The sequence below is a fragment of the Notamacropus eugenii genome, chromosome 1, assembly GCF_028372415.1.
Source record: "Notamacropus eugenii isolate mMacEug1 chromosome 1, mMacEug1.pri_v2, whole genome shotgun sequence".
NCBI classification, from domain to species: Eukaryota; Metazoa; Chordata; class Mammalia; order Diprotodontia; family Macropodidae; genus Notamacropus; species Notamacropus eugenii.
In genome coordinates, this window is record NC_092872.1 from 484025441 (window position 1) to 484036452 (window position 11012).

The following is an 11012-nucleotide window of genomic DNA, read 5'->3' on the forward strand; positions in this document are numbered from 1 at the left end:
AACAATGTATGACAACTCTTCTCAGCAATGCAATGATCCAAGAGAGTTCCAAAAGACTCATGACGGAAAATACTATCCACACCCAGAGAAAGAACTACAGAATCTGAATGCAGATCAAAGCATACTACTTTCACTTTTTTGGTTGTTGTTTTTGTGGCTTTTCTGTTTTCTTTTGTTCCTTCTTTCACAACATGACTAATGTGGAAATACGTTCAAGTGACTGCACATGTATAAAGTATATCAGACTGCTTGCCATGTTGGGGAGGGAGATGAGAAAGGAGGGAGAAAAAATTTGGAATTCAAAATCTTATTAAAAATGAATGGTGAAGACTACATGTAATTGAGAAAAATACTATTTACAAAAAAAATAGTGGAGGTAGACTCGGGGGAGAGGGGGTGAAAGACCTTAGTGTAGACTGGAGAAGTCAGGGGAGGGCTTGACCACTTCCTAAGAGCTTGACTGGATCTTGAAGGATTTAATTCAATTCTACCAATGTTTATTAAATCACTATTACATGCAGAGTGATGTGCTATGTTTTGGGGATACAAAAGTAAAATAATCCCTATTCTCAAGGAGTTTATGATCTAATAGATGGTTAAGATAAGTAAGATAGATGGAAAGGAAGCAAAATATTCCAGGCAGGAAGAACCAGAATACATTCATTCTTCAAAAAAAACCCCAAAAATTTATTAAGTGCATACTATGACATGAAACAAGGTATAATGGCTAGAGAGTCAGCCTCAAGTCAGAAAGTCATTCACTATTGCTAAGTCGTGTCTGATTCTTCATGACTCCATTTGAGGTTTTCTTGGCATAGATACTGGAGTGGTTTGCCATGTCCTTCTCCAGCTCATTTTACAAACAAGGAAATTGAGGCAAATAGGGTTAAGTGATTTGTTCAGGGTCACATAACTAAGTGTCTGGGGGTGGATTTGAACTCAGATCTTCCTGATTCCAGGTCCAGTGCTCTATCCACTTCTACCCCTAGCTGTGTTCAAGTCCTGTCTCTGACAAGGATTGGCTGAATTTAATCTATGGCACAGTTCCCCTGATCAATGTGGGTTGGCAGTTTCTCTGCACCCTCTAGTTTTAGAGAGTTGCCCAGAGCAGGGAGACATTAAGTAACCTACACAGGATCACCTATGCCAATAACATCGTAAGTTCAGTCTTTACCTTTGTCTCTATGCACAAAGCATTACGATGGGTTTCAGGGGAGATAGAAGTAAGTGAAAAAGACAGTCTCTGCCCTTTAGGAGTTTACAATCAAGTAGAGGAGATACAATGTGGACACAGATAAAGATAAAACAATTAATAACAACTGTACGAAGTGGTATGAGATCAGATGAGAGAGAGTTTGAATAGAAATTTAAAAAAAAAAGCCTAAGGTGTAGTGAGGGAGGGAGACAGTGAGGATGGCAGAGAATGCATGCTAGAAAATATAAAAGAACAAAAGGTTGGCTTGGTTGGCTGGAGCTAAATTATGTAGGGCCTTTGAAAGTCAGGCAGAGGAATTTGGTCTTTCTCTAATAGAAACATAAAGTGGGGGGAAGGAGGGGGAGCAGAGAGGAGCAAGAGATGGATCGGGAGAGTCCCTGATCAAATCGGGGAGGTCCCCAGTCACCTTGACAAGATTACAGGGCTCTGGGCCACAGTTAGTCCCAGATCAAATTGTACAATTCCCTAATCAAGATGATGAGATTACAAGGCAAGGACTATTGTTTTAGGCAGCTGTGATTGGCCAGTTGAGGACTAGCCACCCATCCTCCTAGACTATAAAAATAAGCTAGTAGGGCTCTTTCACTTTTTCCCCCTCATACCTTTTTCCAGAGGGCAGCACTGGGGGGTGGAGAGGGAAAAGGAGAGTGTAGTTTGGAGAGAGGTTTAGAGAAAAAAATAGAATCATTTGGCCACATAACTCATTCCATCTTAAAACCAGTAAAAAAAAAAATTAGTTTTAAAAATGTAATATGGTTTTAAACATTGTTTTTGAACAACTGTTGAACTTGTGTTTAACTAAACATATTTCAAAAATGTGAAATTCACATTTGCCTTTCATAGAATCATAGATTTAGAACTAAAACTAATCCAACCTCCTCATTTTACAAATGAGGAACTGAGACCCCATGGAGTTCCAAGACCACATTTCACCAGCAGTGGCAATCAGGCTTTCAACCCTGTGACCTCTCATTTAGATTCAGTGCTTTTCCCACCATATCACATGCTCTCCTTTCATTAATTCACAATTCATCAAACATTTCTTAATTGTCTACTGTGTGCAAAGCTCAAGGATAGCACTCAAAGAAATATTATGTTTGGGATTTATGCCCATTTAATGATGTCCCTACTCCTCCTAGTTTTCTAGCTCCCCATCCACATCAGGTAGCTCTACCATTTCTTTTTAAATTTCTTCCCTGCTGCTTCCCACTCTATCAGGACATCCCTATCAGGACAGTTTTTTCCATTCCTATCTCTTCTTCCCAGTCTTCATCAATTCCCTCATTTGTCTCTGCTTATGCTGCCTGCCTTTCCTAGTGTATTTTCCTAGTGATTTTCTTCAAAAATCAGTCCACCAATCAGCATTTATTAAGTACTTATTATGTGCCAGAGGGCAGGTAGGTGGTGCAATAGAAAGAGCAGGGCCTGGAGTCAGGAAGACCTGAGTTCAAATCTGATCTCAGACATCTACTAGCTGTGTGACCCTGGGCAAGTCACTTAACCCTATTTGTCTCAATTTCCTCATCTGTAAAATGAGCTGGAGAAGGAAATGGCAAACCACTATAGGTTTTTAAAATCCCAAATAGAGTCACAAAAAGAGTTGGACATGACTGAAACAACTGAACGACAACAGCCATGTGCCAGGTATTGTGATTAGCTGGGGTGAAAGACAGTCTTTACCCTTAAGGAGCTTAATTTTAAAGATGGAGACTATATGTAAATAAACGTACACAACATAAGCTATCTACAACTTAAGTAGGAGATAATTAACAGAGAGAAGGGACTAGAGTTGAGAGGCTTGGGGAAAGCTTCCTGTAGAAGGTAAGATTTTATTTGGGACTTAAAAGAAGCCAGGGAGATGAAGTCAGATCTGCATTTGAACTTGAGCTCCATCACTAGTAACTGTGGAACTGCAAGGAGTCATCTCACCTACCTGGACCTCTCTTCAAATGAGATAACATTTGTAAAATGCTTACCACAGTTCTTGGCACATACTGGTGCTGCCCCTACCTCTTCATTTGCAAAAGGAGAATAATGGTACCTGCCTATTTTGGAGACTTTATGTAAGGATGAATTAGATTGTTTTGTAGAAATGCTATACAAATAAAAGGCAATATTATTATTATGGGAGGCAACATGTTTGAATACAAATAGATTTAACATACACTTAATAAGCACCTACTGTGTGCAAGACACTGTGCTAGACAGACAAAACAGTCTCAGACCTCTTACATGCTACTATTTCTTTTTCAAAATAGATTTTTGTTAAAGCAAACAACAAATGCTGGAGAAGCTGTGGGAAAATGGTAGGCACATTAATGTACTGTTGGTGGAACTGTGAACTGGTCCAGCCATTCTAGAAAGCAATTAAACTATGTTAAAAAAGTTATTAAACCCTTTGACCCAATGATAATAATATTAGCTCTAATATCACAAAAAGACAAAAGGAAGGGGGAAAGGAACCACATGTACAAAAAACTGGGAGGAGCACTTTTTGTAGTGGCCAAGAATTGGAACTGAAGGAATACTCATTAATTGGGAAAGGGCAAAGTAAAGTATGGTGTATGAATGTAATGCAATCATACTGTGCTATAAGAAATTTTGAAAGGGAACCTTCTAGGAAGAGAGCATTTGTGTGAACTGACAGAGTGAAATGAGCTAAAGCAGGAGAAATTTTATACAATACCATTATTGTAAAGACGAACAACTTGGAAAACTTTAGAACTCTGATCCACACAATGCCCAACAATAATTTCAGAGGGATCATGATGAAATACGATACTGATTCCTGACAGGAAGGTGATGGACTTATTTCAGATTAAGATTTTTTTTTTGGACATGACCAGTGGGAGCATTTGTTTTACTTGATTACATCTGTTTGTAATAGGATTTTTGTTTTTCTTTCTTGGGAACTGGGGTGGTAGTAGGAAAGATGGGAGAAAGGTGAGAGAAAGATAAGATGAATTTTTATTGATTGAAAAAATAAAAATTGAATTTAAAATAGAACAAAAACCATATTGATATCTTTTGATTTGTCATCACTTGAATTTTCCCCTGCATTCTTCTACCTCCTCCTTTACAGAGGGCTATCCCTTATAACAAATATAAAAGGAAGAAAAAAATACAGAAAAAAAAGAAGAAAAGAAGGAAAGAAGAAATAAAGAAAAAAGGAAGAGGAAGGAAAGAAGGGAGAAAGAAACAAAAAAAGAAAAGAGGAATAGGAGAAAAAATAAGTGAATTATTGATAAGTACATTGAAAAATTTGACATATACAGTCTATGACTCTCTTCTTCAACCTCTGCAAAGGAGTTTATTTTCAGGTTGTTATCCTTTCCATTTACATTGCTGAAGTCAGTGTATAGGTTGTTTTCTTGGCTCTGCTTAATTCACTTTGCATTAATTCATGTTAAGTCTTCCTATGCTTCTCTGTGTTCATTGCTTCTTAAAGCATAGTAATATTCTACAACACTTACATATCATAATTTGTTTAACTATTCCCCAGGTGATGGAGTTATATTTTGTATTTCCAGTACTTTGATATCATAAAAAGTGTCACTCTAAATTTCTTTATGACTTTACAGTCTTTTTCTGTCAGTATCCTCCTTCGAGTATCTGCCTAGCAGTGTCATGTCTGGAAAAGGTTTAGATGTTTTAGCCACTTTATTTGCATAATTCTAAATGGCATTTCAAAATAATTGTGCTAGTTCACAGCCCCATCAACAAGACATTCATGTATTTGTCTTTGCACAATCCCTTCAGTTTTGACTATTGCCCCTTTTTATCATCCTTGCCAATCTGCTGGTTGTTTTCATGTTCATCTCTCTTATTCTTAATGATTGGAGCATTCTTATATATGGTTGTTAATAGTTTGCAATTCTTACTTTGAGAATTGTTGGTTCAGATACTTTGACTACTTATCTACTAAGGAATGACTTCTGGTCATATACTTCTGTTAATTTTCTAAGTGGGGAACCCGTGGCTTCAAGGTCACATTGTAGTCATCTAGGTCATTGGGTAAGACGTTTTGAATGAGTCCTAATTTCACAGAACAAAATCTTTTATTAAGAGGATTTGTTCTATGAAATTTGGATTCAGTCAAAGGGTGGCACTTGAGGACCTAGAGGGTGACATGTAGCCTCAAGGTCATAGGTTCCCCATCCTTAATTAAACCTATCCCTGAGAAATCTGACTCAAAGATTGTTTTTCCCAGTCAATCACTTCCCTTCTTATTCTAGACACATTAATTTTATGTGTTCAAAAGCCTTTTAATTTCATGTAATCAAATTATCTACCTTTTTAAATTAAGAATTTATCTCCTACACATGGCTATGAAAAGGTATATGATCCACTTCTATTCTAATTTTTTTTTTGGTATGATCTTTGATATTCTGATTGCATATCCATTTTGAATTTTTATTGAATATGGTATGTTGGTCTAAGCCTAATTTATGCCAAACTGCTTTCTAGTTTTCCCAGCAGATCTTATCAAATAGAGGGTTCTTTCCTAAGTAATTTTTTTTTTAATTTATCAAATGCTGGATTATTGAGTTCCATTATTTCTGATTCTCCTTTGTCTAGTCTTTTTCATTGATCTACTTTTCTGTTTTAAAACCAATATCAAATGTTGTTGATGGTTGCTACTTCATTAAGACAGCTTGAGATCCGGAAGAGCTCTTTCTACTTCATTGACACCTTCTTATATTTCTTGATATTCTAGGTCTTTTGTGCCTCAAAATGAATTTTGTTATTTTATCTAGTTCTGTAAAGTATCCCTTTGGTAGTTTAAGTGGTATACAGCATTGAAACTGTAAATTAACTTTGACAGTCTTATAATTTTATTATCTTGGTGCAGCTCATCCATAATCACTGAATATTTCCCTGTTTACAATTTTTTCTTTATTTCTTTAAGGAGAATTTTGCAGTTGAATCTATACAAGTATTGAATTTTAGTAGACTAACTCTCAAATATGTGATTATGCATTTTGTAGTCATTTTGAATGGAATTTCACTTTTTATTGGATTTTTTTTGCTACATAGAAATGTGGTTGATTTTATAAGTTTATTTTGTAACCTACAACTCTGTTGAAACTATTTGTTAATTAGGTGGGTTTTTTCTAACTCCCTAGGATTTGAAAAAAATGTCATCAGTAAATAGGGATATTTTTATCTTTTTTTAAACCTATTTTTATGCTTTTAATTTCTTTCTCTTGTCTTATTACTAGTGCTGGAATTTAAAAAAAATTCTGTTGAATAAGAAGAGAGGGTATCTATGGCCTTATTCCTATATTTATTGGGAAAGCTTCTAGTATATTACAATAGCATATAATGCTTGATTTTCATTTTAGATCCTTTTTCATGATATTTTAAAAGGTCCCACTATGAAGAGTATTTAGCATTGTTGTACTTTTTTGAAGGCTTTTCCTGCATCTATTGAGATGTGGCTTGGAATGTTTTTGGTTTTGTTTTTAGTATGATTAATTATGTTGATTGTCTTCCTAATGTGGAGTGTTCTTTACATCTCTGGCTTAAATCGAACTTGGTCATAATGAATGCTATCATTCTACTCTTTCTTTCCAGTGAAAGAGTACTTGATTTGGACTTACAAGAAGTGGTATCTAACGTTCCTTCTAGATCTAACATTCTATGATTCACTCTTCTCTAATATCTAATATCTTCTCTAATATTTTCCTATTCCTCCAATAATCATCATCCTGGTAATTAAAATAAGAATGATTTCCATGGTGCTTTAAACTTTGAAAATTATTTTACACACATTAATTATCTCATTTAACTCCAGAAAGTATCATCTTAAGAAAGGCAGGATAGTGTAATGGAAAGTGCCCTGGACTCATATTTATATATTACATGGAAAAAGTCACATAAACTCAATCAGCCTCCATTTCTTCACCTGTGACTATAAAAGCCAAATGAGTGAAAAACCTTTGAAAGACTTTATAAAACTACAGAGTGCTTATAAATGTAAGTTACATAATGATAATGTTCATTATTTCCATTCTTATGAATGTCTTATTTCTCTAGGAATATGATAAATTCTTTAAAAGTAAGAACTATGTTTCCTTCTTTGTATAACCAGAACATTGTACCCAGAACAACCTTAAATATAGAGTATGGTATGTGGCTTTGGGCTAGTCAGTTCAGTTCTTTGAGTCTCAGTTTTTCCATCTATAATATGACAAGGCTGAAAGAAATAATAATATCTAGCATTAAGATTCATTAGTTCAATGGGTCAACTAGATGGTAAACTCTTTGAAAGTTGGGAGTTCTCTGAATTCCTTGTGCCTTACAGGTCATATGTGCTAAATCAATGTTCGATGATGATAATGATTCATCCATTTGATTGATAAGTCTAAATATCATCCTATGGTATATAGGAAAGAAGGAAACACATTTATTAAATGCCTACTATGTTCCAAGCACTGTGCTGACTAAACACTTTATAAATATTTTTATCTCATTTGATTCTCACAACAACCCTGGGAGCTAAGTGCTATTATTATCTCCATTTTATAGACAAGGAAATGGAAACAAACTGAAATTGAGTGAGTTGCCCAGGGTCATACATTTGATAAATGTCTGAAGCTGGATTTGAACTCATATCCCTGACTCCAGCCCAGCTCTCTATCCACTGAGCCAACTGCTAGCTGCTTTTCAGTATAGTTGAAAGAACACTGGATTTGGAATCAGAAAATTTGAGTCATAGGATTAGTCAGTTATAGCTGGAAGGGTCCTTAGAGGTTACTTAATTCAGCTCCTTTATTTTACAAAAGAGGCATCTCTGTCACTTTGTGTCCGAGGCTATCCCACCACTTACTACCTGTGTGACCTTCAATGAGTTACTTCCTCTGAACTTCAGTTTCTTCACTTAGATCTCTAAGACTAGGTGTAAGTGCTATGATCTTAGGAGAGGAATTAAAGACATCGGTCTCTCAAAGCTTACAGGTTTAATTCTTCTCCCAGGCACTGAATTGCTATTTGACCTTGGGCAAGACTCATGCCTCAGTTTCCCTGGCCTATTACTTGTGGCCACTGAATGCTGCCCAAGGAAGAAGATGCTTTGGAGGTTTATTTGATTGATTGATTGATTCATTAGTGCTTGGAAAGAGCCCCGAAGTCCTCAGAGCCAAGCATTGTTATTTAAAGCACACTGATGGAAAAGCAGAGTTAGGCATGCAAATTGTCCTCAGAGGACTGGCCAAGCAGCCAATGATCTTTGAGCATTTACAGAGCTAATTCCTTGCTTCAGTATTTAAGGTCTCTGAAAAAGCTACATCCATCTTCCATAAGGAAAAAAAATGTTCTTACATCTTCCTGCTATCTAGAGATTATTTAGTGTTCTGATATTGACACTTGCTTCTGTAGAAAGATTTAAGGATAAAAATGCAGTGTATTCAAGCACTGATCATTTTTCATCGTCACTTAGTGACAGTACAGCCTGAAGTCAATTGCAGCAGATTTATCTTTTCTGATATTGATTGCATGAGTGTGTGGCTAAAGCCTTTTGCAGATCCCTGACTGCATCCATCCGGAGGCATAGCAGGGGGTACAAAGAGAGGAGGGGCAGGGAAAAGGAGAAGGTGAGAACCCCTGCCCTCTGTTCTTCTGCTGTTTGAAAAGGCTCCAGGTTTGAACTGTCAGGTAAGGTCCTAGGCCAAGAAGGCCCAAACTAGGAACATGAGAAACCTAAGCCTAAAGTATCTTGTCATTGACTTGAAGCTTAAACATCCTCCAAGGCTCCCTGAGGCTTAAGGGGACTGGAAGAGCCCAGAATTTTAAGTGCCCTGAGGTTTACTGAGAATATGCTGAGCCAGGTCTCCAGAATTTATTAAGGGGTCATTTCCTTCTCTAAAGTGCATGGGCCAACAGTTTCCCAACCTGAGAGCCAACTGAGCTGCTTTAAATGCCTCATTAACCCTTTTTTCTACTGAGGGCTAAAAGTCCTCCCCTGTTTCCCCAGGTTTAAAAATGCCTCCCACCTCTTGGTTCCCTTTTCACCAAAGTCAACTACAGAATTGCCTGCTACCTTATTTGGTGGAGTGAGGCATCAGTCTTAACCACCACTGAACTTTTTTTGGGGGGGTTTGCAAGCTCTGTCCATGGTAGCCACAAGGACACCTAGATTCTACAACTGATGGGGGAACCTTGTCTTTTAATCACCCTGAATTTCACTGTTCTCATCTCTAGAAGTGGGAAGCTCTTACAGGGTTGTTCTAAAGATTAACTTAGATAACAATAATAACAGGAATAAGGATAGGTACTAAACCTGTGATCTCACGGATATAGGGAACTCTCAGATAGGGAAATTCCCTCTACTGATATAGGTCTGCAATTCATGATCTTAGAAAGTTGTGGGAAGAGATTAAGTGACTTGCCCAGGGTCATACAAACAGTATGTATCAGAGGCAGACTTGAATCCAGATCTTCTTGCCTCTGAGGCCAGAGAAGAAAGAGGAGGATGAGAAGAGGAGGAGGGAGAGAAGGAAGAGGAGGAAGAGAAGAAAATGAAGGAGGAGGAGGAAGAGGAGGAGAAGGAGAGGAGGAAGAGGAAAAGAAGAAAAAACATATAAATTTCACTTTAATACTTATAGAACATTTTATATACCTTATTATAATGTTTAAAATGCTTTTAAAAATAAAACAAAAAATAATAAAATATAAAATGCCTTAAGGAGATAAGGCATTGATATTGTGATCAACAGTTCCATCTTTGCTAAATTACAGAGGAAAGATATCCTTCCCTGGATTCAAGAAAGTGACTACTATAGGGTTGTGTGTCATATAATACACAACATATGTTATCTAATCGTAAAGCTAGAGAAACTTAAGAAGGCACCTAGCACACTCTAGGCTTCTTATCTGCACCTTTGGCTTTGGTCATTATCAGAGCAGCTTACTAGGAATTGCATCTGGAATCAATATCACCAACTCAGCACCCTTCCCAAACTCCATTATGTGCCCTTCTAGCAAAGGGTCTTTTTCAGTATCTGAGATTCATGCAGAATCATCACCCCAGTAGAGATGCCCGCCCCCCCTGCCACTTGCCTTAATGTGGCTAAGCCTACAGAGCTAGGAGCTTTTCCTTAGAAGGTTGATTTCTCATTGTCAGAGAGTGTTTCCTTGATATTTAGTCTAAATCGACTGCTCCTAAATTTCATCAATCATTCCTCCTCAGAACTGGCTAAATCATTCCTCTCTTCTCATCTCCTCTTCATGACTTCACACTTTTCAATGTGTGTCTCTTCTTTCCCTCTGACACCTGAGTTGATGCTTCAAATGAGAGAATCTATGTAGAGCTCATTACAAACCTTCAAGGGCTATATAAATGTCAGCTATTATTATTATTGCAAAGACTTAGTAGTTAGGGGCTCACTCCCCATATTATTATAGACCAAGGGGCTGAAACAAAACTGTGGAATCTGGGAGCTGCAAGGGACCTCAGATACAATCTAATTCAATCATTTTATTGTACAGAAGAGCAAACTGACCTCCATAAAGGTGGATTTTCCCAAGGTCACATAGTAATTTACTGGTGTGGCCTGAGGGAATTAAGTTCTTAGAGGAAAAAAACACATAGTACTCCTGTTAATGCAATTTTAATTCATTTGTGCTAAATAGTGCATTGGATAGAACACTGAACCTGGAGTCTGAAAGATGAATTCAAATCTGTACTCACACATTTACTAGCTGTGTGACCTTGGGCAAGTTTCTTAATCACTGCCTCAGTTTCCCAATCTGTAAAATGGAGATAATAACAGCACTTAAGTCCCAGGGTTGTTGT